Source organism: Cervus elaphus, chromosome 4 (assembly GCF_910594005.1).
Source record: "Cervus elaphus chromosome 4, mCerEla1.1, whole genome shotgun sequence".
In the NCBI taxonomy this organism is placed as follows: domain Eukaryota; kingdom Metazoa; phylum Chordata; class Mammalia; order Artiodactyla; family Cervidae; genus Cervus; species Cervus elaphus.
The window spans coordinates 49783086-49793066 of NC_057818.1; the positions used below are offsets into that span (position 1 = coordinate 49783086).

The window sequence follows — 9981 nt, forward strand, 5'->3', positions numbered from 1 at the left end:
GAAGGCTGGAACAGTGGGACACGGCTGACGAGGTGGGACCACAGTATCCCAGCCTGAGCCTCTTCCACCTCCCTCTTCCCTCGCTCCCAAGAAACCGAGCCCCACTCCACCCCAGCCAGCCCTCCCTTACCACCCTTGATGCCCTGCAGAACTGGGCTGCCCCTGACAGACACAAGCACGTCTGTGCGCGCACACACACAAACACACACACACACACGCACACACACAGCCCCTACAGTCTGGCTGAGGGGCTCCTCCCTCACAGACATTGCTCCACATCGCCATCATCTGCCTGCCTCCCCAGCCACGAGCTGAGAGGGGTGCTGGTGGTGTGAGTCCCCAGCTCATCCCTAGGGCACCTTGGAGCAAAGACACAGGGTTCTGACCAGGGCCTGTGAGCACGTTTACTGAGTGCTCATGTGTATGACAATCCTGCCTGCAACCCTGTGAGGTAGATGCTGTGACTACCCATTCTTCTGAAGAAGAGACTGAGACCCAGTGAGAATAAACCGTGTGCCCAAGACCGTAACCGCGGGCAGATGCAGACAATTTTCTGTAATGATGCAAGCATGGCTACTAGGGCTAGTCCAACTGAAGAACTAAATTTTCACTTTAATTATAACTACTTAAAATTTAAATAGCCCCTCGTGGCCAGTGGCTAGCACAGTGGAGGTGTAGCTCTACAGAACGTCTGTGAGGCACCAGGAGCCTGAAGCCAGGGGTGCAGGTGAGGGTGAGCCAAGTACCACAGGCACTCAGCGGCCCGGGGCTGGATCATCCCGGCCCGCCAAGGAGCCACTCCCACGCTACACCGTCACTCCCCGGCCCTGACCCTGACCCATTCACCCCAGAATGAGACCCACACCCACACCTGCTCCTGTTCGATTCAAATCCTGACCACCACTTCCAGGCTGCGAAGGATGCTCCTACCGAACGTCGGCATTCTCATCTACAAAACTGGATCCTAACACCAACCTGACCAAGCAATTATTTTGTTATTTCAAAAGATGTCTTTTTTGACAACCCAGGGTTGTCGTGGGGACCCCACGAGACATGCTGCAAGCACAGTTGACAAGTGAGGCCAGTGCTCTGGAAGACAGGCAGCAATTACACCAAGGTGAACTCTTCTAAGTCAAGGCCAGCCTGAGCCTCAGTTAGCCAGAGCTATGGTGGAAGTGGCAGCTATGTTAATACTGTCACTAGCAGGTTAAACGGAGAAGACAATGGCACCCCACTCCAGTACTCTTGCCTTGAAAATCCCATGGACGGAGGAGTATGGTAGGCTTCAGTCCATGGGTTAGCTAGGAGTCGGACATGACTAAGTGACTTTACTTTCACTTTTCACTTTCATGCACTGGAGAAGGAAATGGCAACCCACTCCAGTGTTCTTGCCTGAGGAATCCCAGGGACGGGGGAGCCTGGTGGGCTGCCATCTGTGGGGTCGCACAGAGTCGGACACGACTGAAGCAACTTAGCAGCAGCAGGTTAAAAGGACTCACCCAGATGATTCATGACATGTCCATATTAACCTTTCAAAACTACCATCTAAATGAAAACACACAGCTAAAAAAAGCAGACTTGCAGACACTACCCCAAAACACAGGCTCAGCACCCCACACTGTCACACACCACCCCCCCTCAACTAGGTCTTTGGACACCAGTTTGAGAAGCACAACCCTAGGGAACCCCAGGCCTGCCCAAACAACCCAGCGTCTGCCACCCTCCTCTCCTCCTCCCCCAGCTCCAGCACAGTGGCCTACTCTCAGGGTCACCACCACATCAAGGGATCTCCCACCTCAGGGCCTTCACCCACACTCTACCCTGCCTGGCCATTTCTTCCGGCAATTCACCTCGTGGCCTGAATGCCTCACCTCAGGAGATCTCCCCAAGGCCCTTCCCACCAAGGCCAGCTAGATCTCTGCTGCCTTCCTCGGGGCACTCACAGGGCAAACACTCCCTCTCTGCATCCTCCTCCAGACCAGGTGCTGCTCCCTGGCTTCCAGAACTATATGGTCCACAAAGTGAGAAATCTGGTGAGAGAAGGGAATACACAAGCAACCAGACACAGCCAAGGGCTGGCTCCGGAAGCCATTCAGGAATCAGACTCCGAGGCAGGGGGTAGGGGACCCCCTCACCCCTTCCCCCTGGCCTCTGCCAGGGGAAGGATGGGGCTGGCCAAGGTCAAGGCTCCACGGGCCTTAGCGGACAGAGACAGGCAGCCACATGCCATCTCCCAAGCAGACATCGTATGGATCTAACTCAGTCATTCCAGGACAACTGACGCTTGCTTTGTGCCAGCTCTGTCTAGAAGGAGAGAAAGCAAAAAGAAGATCATTAGAACAGCAGCAGCAACCCCAGAAACAGTGGCCATGGCATTGGTCAGAAGCAGAAGGGCCAGTCTTAAAAAGCCAGACTTGACCCCAGACAGAGCTGGGTTCAAACTTCACATCTGTCACCTACTAAAACTTTAACTTTGGGTAAAGCCGGTAACCTTCCAAGCCTCCGTCTGCGGAGAAGGGCCGCCCCAAGCTCCCAGGCTGTGCTGGGGAGCAGTGCCTGGCAGAGAGAGCCCGCTCTGCCAGTTCACAACAACCACACGGCATTCTACGCAGCACTGTGCACCTCCATTTCCCATCCGCAAAATGGGGGGACTGCTGCCTACCTCACAGGCGGCTGTGTGTCTGAGGGGGCACGCGCAGAGCGTGCAGAGCGTCTGCTGGGTGGGGGGGCGTGATGAATACTCCTGTCCGGCGCCCTTCCCGGTGGGAGCCTCAGCTGACTGGCCTGCCACCCCTTCCCTGCCAACCCCCAGGCCCAGGCCGGCCGCATCCAGAGCCCCTTCTCCACTCTCAGGTGCCCAGCCCGACAAACCCCAGCAACAGCAGTTCAGATCTGCCGAGCACCTTCTCTGGACACCAGTGCCATGTACTCTGACACGCCAGCTCCATGAACCCTCCCTCCAGGGCCTCTCGGCAGGGACAGCCCCCTCTCAGAGAGATGAAATGAGGCCCCCAGGGCTACAAGGCAACCGAGAGAGGAGCCAGGAGCAGGGTTCACACCCAGGTTGGCTGCCCCCAGCCCGAACTCCTACACAGTGACCCACAGATGATGAACACCCTGAGACTGGGCTGGAAAGGCCGGGGGCGGCGGTGGGGGGGAGGCGAGGGAGTAGCAGGCACCCCAGCCCGTTCAGAAAAGGGCCCACAAGGTGGCAAAGCAAGGCAGTCTTGGATTTCTGGCCTCACCCTTAGAAACAACATCTGCGGAGGCGCTTCCTGGGCAGGACAGCTGGGCCCGAGTAACTTCCTGCAGGAACCTCTGACACGCAGGCTCCCCTTGGCCAGCCTGGCTCCCTGTCCCCCGTTCCCGCACCCAGGGCAGCCAGGCCCCGACGTGGGCGGCCGCCTGGGGGTGCCGAGCTGGGGGCCAGGCTGAGCTCCCACCCCAGCTCCTTCGCTCCCTCCCTCCCTCCTGGTTCTGCTCCCAGGGCCGTCTCCCCAAGCTGGGCCTCTTGCTGCTTGGCTGGTTGTCCAGAGGAGCCTGCCACGGAACCACCCCACCGTGCAGCCCAGAGGCCTGGTGGCTGACAGTCTTCCACTAAGAACTCTTGGGAAGTTGAAGAGAGGCCTAGGGAGGGGTGGGTGTCCCTGGAATCCCTGGAGGCTTTGAGATCAACTGCCAAAGACGCTCCCTTCCAACCCCCCTTCCCAAGGGGTTTCTGGAGGCCCAAGGATGTCTGATCTGAGGGGCTCTGCTCCTTCCAGGAAGACACTCCAGACAGAGCCTGAGAAAATCAAGAGCCAGGCTCCTGCTTACCACGCTAACCCTTAAATTCCAGGCTCAGGTGTGGGGTTAGAGGTCACCCTCACCCCTGGTTATCAAGCACCTTCCTGGGTTGGGCGGGGAGGAGGGCCTTGGGAGCCACTCTGCCCAAATACAAAGCCTGTCAGTGTTGGGAGAACCAGCACAGGTTACCAGGGCTCTCCAGGCCTCAGTTCTCACTCCTGGGAGGTGGGAAAATGAAGTCGCTTAGTCGTGTCCGACTCTTTGCGACCCCATGGATTGTAGCCTACCAGGCTCCTCCGTCCATGGGATTTTCCAGGCAAGAATACTGGAGTGGGTTGCCTTCTCCAAGAGATCTTCCTGACCCAGGGATTGAACCCGGGTCTCCCGCATTGTAGGCAGACGCTTTACCATCTGAGCCACCAAGGAAGACCAACGGAGGTGGGAACCAGAGCCAATTCCTCCTCGGTCTGAGGGGTCTTCACTCATGCACGTCCTCCCACGGCTCTTCACTGCACACCACTCCTACCTACACGTCACCTCCCCTGGGAGGCCTTCTCAGATCACTCCAGCTAAAACATTAGGTCCCTACTCCCTCTCTCCCCTGAGCTCCATTCATTCCACTGAGAGCTCTTGGGAAGTTGATCAATTTGAAACATTAATCACAACCTCATTCCTATCATTGGCTTGCTTGCTGCGAACCTGCCTCCACTAGAAGGCAGGCCCCGTCATCCAAGTTCTAGAGCAGTGCCAGGAATGCTGCAGGCCCTCAGGCACGTAAGCTGAGTGGAAGGCAGAACCAGCAGGTATAGTTTTTATCAGGCATTACTGTTGTTCTGTGCTGTTGTTTGATATTAGCCCTGCTGCTGGGATGGGGAGGGGTGGGCAGAAGATCAGCCCATTGAGCCTCCCCCATGTGTCCCTTAAAGGGAACAGCCATGGGCCCTGGGGAACACGGTGTGAAAACCACAGAGGAGGCGGCGACCATCAAGGTCTTCGCTCTTTCTTTAGCAGAGATTCTACTCAAGGGGGAAGTGGGAGGCCTGTGAAACTCCCTGACCGGCTCCAAAGTCTATCCCCGCCCCAGGGAGAAGCCTGAGAACCTCTCAGATGGCGAAAGGCATCTTCTAACACCCTAAGTCTGCCCAAGCCGCTCTTCAAGACAGTCTGCAAGGCTCCAAGTGACCCTGCCTGCCCTCAGTCCCTGGCCTGGCCGCCCAGGCCTCTGTGCAGCCTACCTGCGCCTCACCAAGCCCCGTCCTTCCTGCAACTTCTGCACTGTGGTTCCCCACACCCCCAGGCTGTTCCTTCTCCTCAGGTCACCTTGCCAATCTGGGATCTGCTCAGAGGCCTTCCTGGCAGCCCGTCACACCTGATTTTAATTGCTGAACCCCTTCCCTGAATCTGCCCCTTGTTTATGCACCAAGTTCAGGGTTTCTCTCTCCTAGCTCTGCAGAGGCAGGGCCTTCCTCAAGTGCCCCTCTGTATCCCTGGCACCTGAAGAAATGCCGGGCACAGAACAGGTGTTCAATAAATGCTGGTGGATCAATGAAAACCTCTCATTTCACTCAGCAGTGCCTTCAGGATCATCGCCATGCTTCCCGCCCCGGCCCACGAGGCAGCCTGGCCCCTGACTCCCAACAGGCACTTCTGCTACCCTGTGGGTTGGAGACTGCCCTTGTGCCTCTCGGCCTTCAAAGGGACTGTTCTCACCTGGGTTGATGTGGTTACCAGCACTCCTGGGAGCTATGGTGGTGGAGAATCAATGAAAGCACATACAGCAAAACAGTTTCCGCAGAACCTGACATCTGGAGAGGAGCTAGAATTTCGGCCTCGGTGGGGCTCCGGGCAGCAACGGTGGAAGAGGGCAGGGACCTGAGGGATGCATGTGAAGTCTCTCACAATATGTCCCCCACCCTTGAACCCTCCAGAACCTCCGTTTCCTCATCTGGAAAATGGAGATGCTAATTTCAGCCCTGCCCTCCTCCTGGGGTGACCTAACAGGGCTCTTTAACCTGGGAAGGACCTGCAAAATCCTAGCAGAAAAAAATAAGAATTACAATTGTTAAGATCTCTTGAGGGTTCACTGTGTGTCCAGCACTATTCTTAAATAGTGATAACAGGAAACGTTTGCTGCAGGCTCACTGTTATACCTGCATGGTTACAAGTGCCTTCCACAAATTAACCTGTTTAACCTTCACATCAGCCTATGAGGAGGGAATCATCCCATGACACAAGTGATGAAATGAGCTCAGGAAGACTGAGGACTTACTTCCAGTCATACAGGCAGCAAGGGGTAGGGCTGGACTTGAACCCGATGCTCTGAAGCACTTCAATATAGCTCTTCACAGAGATTACAAACCAGGACAGCAGACTCCTGGATTCTGGCTGGGCCAGGCCGGGGGACTGAATTCCAGGACGATGCCTGAGAGGGCTGAGGGTGGCGAGGTGGGGAAGGACAGATGCCCTCAGACTGCCACCAGAGCATTTATGCAGTGCCAGGCACAGGCCAAGAAGCTTCTCTTGGATTAATTGATGTGATCCTCACAAAAGCCTGAGGAGGATGCTGCTCTAAGCCCATTGCGTGGAGGTGAATACTGTGGCTCAAGGTCACACCATCAGAATGTGAAAGCACTAGAACATGCAGATGTGCCCACTACACCATCCTTGTGCAGGGACCTCACACACGGCTCCCCTGGTAGCTGTGTCGTGTCTCTCCTTCTTGTTCCTCCCGGCTCCCAGCAGACAGTCTGCCCCTAGTTAAAAGATGTCCTGGCTCAACTCTGAGGAACCAAGTTTTACCTGCAAGCCCCGAAACTGTTGGGCTGGCTGCCGGCAGAGTGCTCGAGGTAGCCCTAGGCCCCAAGGCTGAGGGGAAGAAAACACCCAAGGGGGAAGCTGGCTGGAGGTCTGAGGTGACTGAGCCCCTCCACCCTGCCACAAGCTTTGGGACCTAGTGAGCGAAGAATTTGTTCAAACCCCAGTCTGGCCCCCAAGAATCTGACAGACCTGGGACAAAGCAATTTCTCCTCCGAGCCCCAATTTTCTGACTCTGAAAAATGGACAGAAACACCACATCCACCCCTGGGTTCAACGAAACCACTGTTCCAGTTCCACGCCAGCAAGAGGTTCACTCTGAGGCCAAACCAGGCCAGGGGTGCACTTCCCAGCTCTACCACTTCCAGTTTTGAGATGTCGAGCACATCATTTCACTTCGTAGCAAGGGTCTCAGTTTCCTCACCTGTAAAATGGGTATCACACTGCTGCCTAGCTCATTGGTGTGTATAAAACGGGAAGAACTGTACCTACCCCATGGGTGTGTTTGGAGGTTTGAATGAGGTCATGTGTGTAAACAGCCTGTCATGTGCGTGACAGGCTGAGTGTTCAAAAAAATTCATGAACTCTGGAACTGATGTGCTACTCTGTGCCTCAGTTTCCCCTTCTAAACTGGAGATCATGACAACAGAACACAAAGCTCTAGGATGTGAGTATCCAGCATGTTAACCCTTGTGAAGCATTCTAAACAGCCTATGGCACACAGAATGCACTCAATAAATAGGCACTGACCTCATGATTACTGTTTTGACTACTGCTGTTAATCCCATCAGGCAAACCCTTTAAACGTTAGCAGGCCAAAGGAAGAAACCCCCGGTGCAGAGAAATTCTACATAGCAGCCACCATGGCCCCACAGAGGCTCAGGGACCATTCTCTCCAGCAACCACAACCCATGGAAGCCAATCAGCTTGGAAGCTGATGGTGTGGACAAGAGCGACTGTCTGCCCGCTTCCACCACATCGCCAGCCCACACTAGCTGGGTCAATGAGGGATTACGGCCAGCCCTCTGGGAACTCCAGACCCAGGGCAAAGGTTACGGAGCAAGCCAAGGTCACAGGCTGGCCTGAGGAGCAGGGGCAGTGGCCTCATGACTGGGTCGAGCTGCTCCAAGGTCCCACCCAGCAACCACAGTGAGAAACCAGATTCATGGGGTAGCTGCCCCCAGTCCTTCAGATCAGCCTTCCTCCCTGGGTCAGTGTGGGCTGGGGCACTCCCGCCCAAGTCCCCTTGGCCTATGGAGAGAGGAACAGCTGGGAAAACAGCGCTCAGCCTCGCTGCCGCCTAATGGTGAAGCCAACTGTTAATCGCCTAGTGGGGAGCGTAAACATGATGGGCGGCAGGACTGCTAACCAAGGAGACAGGACCATGTGTCTGGCCTGGCCAGGATGGAGGGGGCGGGACACCAGCACCCACCATCAACCACTATCAGCCCAGAGGTCCTGATGGATGTTTTCTCTGAGAGGAGGAGAGTAAACAAGGTTCAAAGGCAGACATGGAGGGCCTAATGACGCCTAGGACACTTGCTGAGCCCAAGAGGTTTCCAAATGCAAGGAAAAGGGTGCTCAGAATCCCAAGGATAAAGACGTCCCCAGCCATCCTGCCTTCGGGGAGAAGGGGCCCTCAAAACACTCCTTCCTCCCAAGCCTTAAGCAGGTCCAGGGGCACAGGTCCTCAAATCCAAACTTCATAACCCCTCCCCTCCCTAATATGGAGCCGAAAGCTCAGAAAACAAGTACCGTCTAAGACGTCTCCCCCTCACCCCACGCCCCAGCTAAAACCACGGCAAGAATGTGCCACAGGTGTCCCACACACCTTAAAATATAGTTTAATAATATGCAAAGGTTCTAGGGTAGAGAGCAGCCCCACTGACCACCCAGTTCCCCCGAAAGTCAACAAGAAGTTCAATAAAACTGATTCCCCCTCCAACTCAGTGTAAACCCCAAGCTCCACCCACCAAACACAGAAGGCAGATCCCCTTCCTCATCGCTCGGCATTACAGGGTTCCCACAGTGCTCCCCTAAACACCCCTCGGGCCCGGCTCCTCGCCCCGCGCGGTTCAAGATCACAAACATCCCATCTCCTCCTCTGATAAGGCGCGGCTCTACTTCTAAGGATGGCTCCCCCCCTCACCCGCCCCGGGACCTCAGTGGTACAACCCAGAGGGCGCTACCGCAGCCACACTAGGTTCAGGCCCCCTGCCCAGAAGCCCCCACCTCTCCAAACACGCTCTAGGAACCGTTCCCACAGCCCCGAATAGATACAGCCCCCTCCACCGGGTGAGGCGCGCCCCCTCCAAGGCTCCGCACCCGCTCGCCCAGCGCGCCGTCCCTCCCGGCCCACTAGCTCAACGCCCAGCCCGCACACGCCGGGGGTCTGCCGCCCCCAGCCCTCCCCCGCTCTTTGATGTGCGCCCCCTGCCGCCTCAGTGGTACAACCCGCCGCCCCCGCCCCCTCAGGGACAGTCCCACCACCCCCGCGCGGCCACCCCCACTCCGTCCCGCAAAGGAGGGGGGGGCTCAAGGACCACGGTCCCCGCCCGGCGGACGCCGGTGGTACGGCCCAGCGCGGCTTTGCGGGGGGCGGTGGGGGTTCCGGACGCGACCATCGCGGGGGGGGGGGCGCGCTCGGGGACAGGCGCTGGCGCACTCACCTGTCACCGCCGGCCGCCGAGCTTCGCAGGCGGGGCTCTCCTCCTGCCCATCGCCACGCTGCGCTTGATCCCGCTCCTTACGTTTCCTGGAGGCGGCGGCGGCGGCGGCAGTGGTGGCAACGCCTTCGCGGAGCCAGGCCCAACGGCTCGCGCGGCGCGGCCCCCCCGCCCCCTCCCCCCAGCCCCCGCTTACCGCCCCCTCCCACCCTCTGGACGGAAATACCGCCTTCTCCCGCCACAAACAGGAACTGACGTAAGGCAGGGAGCGAGGGACCCCGAAGAGCCCTAGGGCGCAAGCGCAAGGTGGCGGAGGTGGCGGCTCAAGAGAAGGGCGCGTGCGTACAGTCTGCAAGCTTGGGCCGGCGTGGGCCTGGGATGTGCCTCGCGCAGGCGCCAGACGCGGAAAAAGAAAAAAAAAAAGAATTGCGCAGGCTCAGTAGGATTCTGACGCCTGCTGTCCCTAGAGGCTGGCTGGCAGCTGTGATATTGCCCGGCCTACCCCGTCGTTATTTACATACGCTTTGATCTCGCTTTACTCCTTCCTCGTCTTTAGTCCAGGTTCCTAAGCTCTTAAAGAGCCCGGGAGCGGGCGTTAGGCAGGGTTTCCTTTCCAGTACATCTCCTCGTGGTTGAGCACAGGCTCTGAAGCCGCACAAACCCAGCTTTGCATTTCCTTGCTGGTGGCTGTGGGCAGAAGGCTTGACCGTTTTCT

General features: G+C 57.3%; 1 protein-coding gene across 2 annotated transcripts in view; it reads right to left on the bottom strand.

The window, feature by feature from the left end:
- AKT2 (AKT serine/threonine kinase 2) overlaps positions 1–9477 on the bottom strand; it is a 46819-nt gene extending 37342 nt beyond the window's left edge. Inside the window, exons 1-2 of one of the 2 annotated variants that reach the window (XM_043899168.1) lie at positions 9270–9477; positions 5497–5658 (exon numbers count right to left, since the gene is read on the bottom strand). The gene's annotated coding sequence lies outside the window, so the exon portion shown is untranslated. The remainder of the gene's footprint in view (positions 1–5496; positions 5659–9269) is intronic. The other variant, XM_043899167.1, reaches the window with a different exon arrangement.
- Positions 9478–9981: the final 504 nt, after the last annotated feature.